Source organism: Gorilla gorilla, chromosome 13 (assembly GCF_029281585.2).
Source record: "Gorilla gorilla gorilla isolate KB3781 chromosome 13, NHGRI_mGorGor1-v2.1_pri, whole genome shotgun sequence".
Taxonomy (NCBI): Eukaryota; Metazoa; Chordata; class Mammalia; order Primates; family Hominidae; genus Gorilla; species Gorilla gorilla.
The window spans coordinates 89,829,130-89,836,506 of NC_073237.2; the positions used below are offsets into that span (position 1 = coordinate 89,829,130).

Below are 7,377 nucleotides of genomic sequence, written 5' to 3' on the forward strand. Positions count from 1 at the left end.
TGCTATTTTTATTACAGCTTGTTCTTGGTAAATTAAGTCTCCTCTCTCAAAGAATGAAGGTTTTCACCTTTTTTTGAAATCCTTGAGTTATCACTTTGGTAAATGAACGACTTATTTTACAATGATCTGTGATCTTATTTTGTGATATCAAGTGTTTTAAACATTTGATATTTGACAAACTTTCCAAAATCAAATTATAAATTATGTCTTTTTCTGACCTAATTAATCACTTAAGATATTAGGTTCCCTGAAGTCCAAAAATGACATAATTTGGCTTATTTTGTTACAAAAATTATACAGGAAGCATTGTCAAATATGAAATGGTGTTTGATTTTCTTTGGGCTGTGTTTATATAAATATGTTATTGGCATGTGTTCCAAAATTATGGGAAACTCCTATAATTCTGATATAACTTAGAGGACATTGTCAGTAATAATTATAATTATTATGTTACATTATTGTGTGCCACAGAGATAACAAATTTCCTTGTCAATTGTGTCTTTGATTATGGCTGCCCTAAAACTTTTTTTCATCCACAGACAATTGTCATCTTTTGGTCCTTTTTAGAAAGTGGTTCTATAATAAGCTATAGAACTCTGATACGTGTTCTTTGTTGTTTATTTTTTTCTTTGAGACAGAATCTCACTCTGTCATCCAGGCTAGAGTGCAGTGGTGCAATCTAGGTTCACTGCAATCTCTGCCTCCTGTGTTCAAGAGATTCTCCTGCCTCAGCCTGCCGAGTAGCGGGGATTACAAGTGCCCACCACCATGCTTGGCTAATTTTTGTATTTTTAGTAGAGACAGGGTTTTACCAAGTTGGTCAGGCTGATCTCCAACTCCTGACCCCAAGCAATCCACCTTCCTTCAGCCTCCCATAGTGCTGGGATTACAGGTGTGAGACACCACTCCTGGCCTCTAACAGGTGTTCTTAAATGTAGGTTTCTGATAACTTTGGAGGTTGTGACATTAGAACAGAGGGAAAAAAACCTTTCAGGACTCTTATGGAGAGCTGAAGTGTTCAGGAATATCAAGCAGAACAGGAGTTAACTGCATAAACTGAACTGATAGATGACTAAAGTAACCGTTTCAACTTTTGCTTTAAATGTTGCTAATCCTTTGTTTTGTTTTTTTAGAGTCTTGAAACTTTTCTTTTGAGACATTGACAGCTTTTAACAATTTAATGTACTCCTATGAACAAAATTAGGAGCATATTTGTTTCTCTCTATCTGATTTCCACAAAATCTGGAAACTATTTGTGAGTATTCTTAACTTATGACAATATGGTTATTTGTATAAATGCAAATAAGAATTTGTTTTCATTTGTAACAGGACACAATTGGAGAAACTGGTTATTTTACCAAGGCTTTGACCGGAATGGTGTGCTTTTCTTTAAGAAATCAAGCTTCCCTTATGGGGCCAATAAAGCCCTTGGTATTCCATGTTTTTGATACTATTTTGAAAGGCTTTAAAGACATTTTAATCTTCAAATGCTACGTAACTTGTGTATGTGTATGTGTGCACATGAGCAGAGTCTCCATTCCTTGGAATTGGATAGATTATATCCCTTGGTGCCTCACCATTGAGCTCTACATGGCAGAGATCTTGCATATGTGACTGTGTATATTTTCAGCAACATAATAAGCACCCTCTAAATCTCATCCCAAAACAAATCCTTCATTGACAATAACGCATAGCTACCTTCTGGTCCTCTCCCTTCTTTTATTTTATTTATTTATTTATTTTTGAGATGAAGTCTCACTCTGTCGCCCAGGCTGGAGTGCAGTGGTGCAATCTTGGCTCATTGCAACCTCCGCCTCCCAGGTTCCAGCGATTCTCCTGCCTCAGCCTCCCAAGTAGCTGGGATTACAGGCACATGCCACCACACCCGCTAATTTTTGTATTTTTAGTAGAGATGGGGTTTCACGATGTTGGTCAGGCTGGTCTCAAACTCCTGACCTCAAGTGAGCCACCTCGGCCTCCCAAAGTGCTGGGATTATGGGTGTGAGCCACTGCACCTGGCCTTTATTTCCAAATTTTCTGCTGTGCTATTAAACATAAATTCATTCATAAGATGTATATTTTATAAATAGTAACTAGATGTGCATCTGATTTATACAGAGTATTTTTCCTTTTCAATTTTGAAGATTTTTTGTGATATACCATGTATACTTTGAATTTTTATGTACTCAACTCTGATAAATTTCTATTTATGCTTTTCTTTGCTGTTTTTGTTGCTACCAATGTGAAATTCTGATAGACACTAAACTACATTTTTTCCAGGTTTTACGTCATTTCATTTTTTCATTGAATCAGCTCTAAATAGCTTAGCCACACACCTAGGGTGTGCTTAGTATTTTCTAGGCACTCAATCTCTGAATCCTCACAATGATACTAGGAATTGCTAACTCCTATTTGAGGCTTGAAGGGGTGAGTAGTCCAAGGTGGTGCAGCAAGTAAGCCATGAGGTGGAGATCTGAACCCAGATCTCATGTCTTAGTCACCACTCTAAATGTATAGTGGAGGCATAGCTCTCACATTTTTTTTTCCATAAACAGTTACACAATATTTCAGGAATATTTACTCAACTTATTATTTGAAATGTTTCTTTATTTTATTCTAAGTTTTATAATTACTAGAGTCTGGTTTAAACCAGTGTCTTCCTGTTCCATTAATTTTTCTTTTGAATTTTCTTCCAAAATTATATGCTATATTACTTTAATTATGATAGTTTCATTAAATGCTTTAATGACTGGTAGTATAATTTCTATTGATTACTCTTCCTTTTTCCCTAAATGTCTAGTCTCGTTTCACCTATTTATTCTTCCAAATGAAACTTTCTTGAGTCACTTTGCCAAAGTACAGGAAAAATTCCTTTGGGATTTTGATTCCCAAACTTGATTTGTTAAAAAACTAAGTTCTTCTGATTCAGAAGCATGGAATGCCTCTCTTTTTATTCAGGTCTTCTTTGTGAATCTCTAAGTGAAGTTGTGTCATTTTCCTCCAACAGGTGTTGTGTATTACCAGTGCACAGAGGAGATTGGTTTTCACATCAGCATTGTATATAACCACAGTGCATTCTTATTCTCAGTTCAGTCTCTATATTGTCATAAGTGTTTATTGAGTACCTACTATGTGCAGGCACATACCACTGGGAATACAGTGTTGAACAAGACAAAGTTCCTGCTCCCATGGAGTTGACATTCTAGATGGAGACATAGTATGTATAGACAGAAACCACTCACTGTGTCCTCATCGGGTGGCACTATGACTGCATATGGTTTCTTCCCACCAAAGTTCATGCTGCAATTTGACCCCCAACATGATGATGTGTGGAGGTGGGAGCTAGTGGGAGGTGTTTTGGTCATGGGAATGGATCCTTCCTGATGTCTTGGTACTGTACTCCTGGCAATGAGTTCTTGCTCTGGAGAGACTGGATTAGTTCTCACGAGTCTGTATTTCTTCCCATAAGAGTGAGTTGTCATAATGACATGATGCCTCTTGGGTTTTGACTCTTTGCACTTATTTGCTTCCACTTTGACCTTCCTTGCCATATTAGGACAATACACAAGAGCTCTCACCAGAAGCCAGAACTGTGCCCTTGAACTTCCCAGCCTGCAGAATTGTGAGCTAAATAAACCTGTCTTCCTTATCAGTTACCCAGTCTGAGGTATTGTCATAGCAATACAAAATGGACTTGGACAGATGGTGATAAATACTATGAAGAAAAACAAAAATAAAGTAGTTGTTGCAGGCTAAATAATGACCTCACCAAAGAAATTCACATCCTAACCCCTGAAACCCATGAATAATATGTGATAAAAAAAAATGGGGTAGACTTTATGGGATTCAGCTAAGATTCTTGAGATGGCCAGACTCTCCTTGATGATCTGGGTGGGCCCCCAATGCAATCACTTGTGTCTCAGGAAAGGGAGGCTGAGAGAGACACAGCACAGGCAGAGGAGAGGGCCATGTGAAGAGGGAGCAGAAAGAGATGTGAACATTCTTGTGTTGAAGACTGCATGATGTGGCCACAAGCCAAGAAATGCCAGGTGCTTCCAAAATCTGGAGAAGGCAAGGAGGGTCCACAAGTCTGGAGGGAGTGTGGCCCTGGAGACTCCTTGATTTCAGCCCAGTGCCTTTGATTTCAGACTTCCTACCTCAAGAACTGAAAGAAATTTCTGTTTGTTTAAGTCATCAAGTTTGTGGTGATTTGCTACAATAGGCCCAGGAGACTGATAAGGCAGGCATAGGATTAGCAAGGAGGGTGGGGCTGGGTGGCTCTTTTAGATGCTGTGGTCAAGGAAGTCCTTGCTGCTCTAACCTAAAGTCTGAGAGTGATGGGAGAGTTAGCAACATCCATCTGTCTGTAGCAAGAACAAGAGAAGTAGGAGGGGAAGGCTGGATAAGGTCTGCCTCTCACTGTTCCATCCAACATATGGGAAACTTCCAGGTTGTTAGAGTAGCATGGGACAAGGACCTGGGAATGGGAGCCTGTGTTCTAGCCTAGGCTCCATCACAAACAGTCAGTTACTCCACTTCGAGCACCAGCTTCTGCATCTGTGGAATGGGTTTGTCTTCCCTGACCCCATTACTTGGCAGAGATCATAGGCACCACCGCAGGCCTGCTGGGAGCACGCCTGGGATGTGCCATGTGCTGGTTGCTTCTGGTCTAGGACCTACACCCACCTCCTTGACATGCTGCTGCCATCTGTGCCTCACACTGCCCTCACCCATGTCTGTCAACATTCCCTAAGCCCACTGTGCTGCCTGAACAGGTAAGCCCTCTCTGTGGGGACCGGCGCTGTCCACTGGGGCTTCTGACTCTCACCACCCTCCACGCAGCCACAGGCACCCCCAACTCCACCTAAGCTTCCCGAGGGGCTGTGTCCTCACCGTGGTTCCTCGCCCTTCCCAGGATCCAGCTGCTCTCGAGTCCCCTGCCCGCCCCTCTTCCATCCACACACCCTCTTCCCTCTCCCCAGCCTCCACTCACTCACTCCACAGAATCAGGCTGAGTGCCTCCCTCATAGCAACAGGAGGAAATAGGAAGTGAAACAAACAGGACTTCTGTGCCCAGGTGGCCGGCAGCCATGGGGAGGCTGGAGGGGGATGGAGAGGGACACACATGGGATCCCCTGTGGCCTCCGTGGTGCATCGTCACACTCTGAGAAGTGAGGCAGGAGGTCCACAGGGAAGGCCACGTTCAGAAGGGAGCAGCGGGGCATCAGGCAGACCCGGCCTTGAGTTGGGGAGGCTGCCTGGGGAAGTGAAGCTGCAGCAGGGACCAGGTGCCGAGTAGGCATTTGTGAGGCCCTAGGAGGATGGAGCCAGGCCCCTCGGGGCTCAAGGGACCCCGCCTAGTGATGGGGCTCAAAATGAGGGGAGCAGAGGGCATGAAAGACCTGGAGGGGGCAGAGCCCGGCAAGAAGGCTGGACCGGAGCATCCACTGTTTGACTCTGAAGAGATAATGCAGGCTGCAGTGAGGAGACTGGATGGAAGGGGGTTTGGGGACATTTCAGCTAAAACATCTACTCAGCTGTTCACAGCCCACATTTGGGAAATGAGGGGACAAGGATGAGTCTGAGTCCTAGACTGAGAATGAACCGGGTGACTGGTCATGCCAGCCTCGGAAACTGGGACATCTGGGAAGACTCCATGAAGCTTGGGAGTGACATCGTCTTACAACGTGGAGCATCTTCAAGATGACTTTGAGGGTCTCCATGGAGAGGGGGAGAGGCAGTTGGATTTATGGGTCTGGCAGCTCGCAGAACCTTGAGCTGGTGATCAAATTTGGAGGGCTTGGGCTCAAAAGGATCAACTGTTAGGAACTGCTATTGCTCCAAAGCCCTCCTGCCCCAGCACACACAGCCTCACTGGGAGGCAGAACCAGCTGGCTGTGGCTCCAACCCCTGCAGCCCAGGACCCTGGTCTCTGCTGTCCACCTCAGTGAGAAATGACCAATTCTTTACAGAGTTGCATGGGACAACATTGCCTCCCCATCCAGCCTGGCCTCAGGCAGCCTTCTACCCCCCGTGTCCTCTCAAGGTGAGGGACTCTTCTCCACACCTCTGCAGGACTGCATGAGCCACCACCAGCACAGTGATGCCTGTGGCATGCGGGCCTTCTGCCCCCTCTCAATGGCAAGTCTAATAAAGCCAAGTTCAGGGACCACAACCATGATGTGTACAGAGTGGTCACCATTGCTGAACTCCCTTAACCACCTGGAAGGCAGGCGTCCCAGCCCAGGCTTAATTGCATTCTCTAATGAATGAAGACAGGATTCTGGGTTTTGTTGCTGTTGTTGTTTTTGAGACATAGTCTTGCTCTGTTGCCCAGGCTAGAGTGCAGTGGTGTGATCTCTGCTCACTGCAACATCTGCCTCCTGGGTTCAAACTATTCTCCTGCCTCAGCCTCCCGAGTAGCTGGGATTATAGGCGCCCACCATCACACCCGGCTAATTTTTGGTATTTTTAGTAGAGATGGGGTTTCACCTTGTTGGCCAGGCTGGTCTCGAACTCCTGACCTCAGGTGATCCACTCACCTTGGCCTCCCAAAGTACTGGGATTACAGGTATGAGCCACCATGCCCAGCCATGTTGTTGTTTTTTTAGAGACAGGGTCTCACTTTGTCACCCAGGCTGGAGTCCCATGGTGCAATCATAGCCCAGCACGATACCTTGCTAATTTTTAAATATTTTGTAGAGACAGGGCCCTACTATGTTGCCCAGACTGGTCTTGAGTGCCTGGCCTCAGGCAATCCTCCCACCTTGGCCTCCCAAGTGTTGGAATTACAGGTGTGAGCCACCACACCCGGCCTATTTACTTATATGCATTTAAAAACTTACAGCATGGTTTACTGCTCCCATTCTCACCATGTGATGTGCCTGCTTCCCCTTTGCCTTCTTTCATGATTGGAGGCTTTCTGAGGCCTCCCAAGAAGCAGAAACCACTCTGCTTCCTATACAGCCTGCAGAACTGTGAGTCAATTAAATATCTTTTCTTATAAATTACCCAGACTCAAGTATTTCTTCACAGCAATGCAAGAATGGCCTAATACGGGGCTATTTCTCTCTGTTTTTTTTTTTTTTTTTTTTTTGAGTCAAGTTAGACTTTTAGTTCATTTAACCTAGAACTTTTATGCTAACGCAGATGAAGTAAGAATTCTGTAGGTTTCTTATCTGTTTCACTTCTAGGACCGCCATGATCAACTAACAAATGCCGTAGGTTTGTGGAATCACAGTTTTGACTGCTGCTTTGCCTCTGCTGTTCCTTATAGTACCTATGCCCGTCTTGCCTTTGGTGGTTGAGTGCATCCACTTGGCCTCTGTCACCCTGGAATCCAGTGACTCCTATTGCACATAGTTTTCCCAATTCAGT

General features: G+C 44.4%; 1 long non-coding RNA gene across 1 annotated transcript; it reads left to right on the forward strand.

Annotated features, from left to right (window-relative positions):
- Positions 1–228: 228 nt before the first annotated feature.
- Positions 229–7,010, forward strand: LOC134756885 (uncharacterized). Its single transcript, XR_010130287.1, has 2 exons — positions 229–1,255; positions 3,008–7,010. It is a non-coding gene; the product is annotated as an uncharacterized lncRNA (long non-coding RNA).
- Positions 7,011–7,377: the final 367 nt, after the last annotated feature.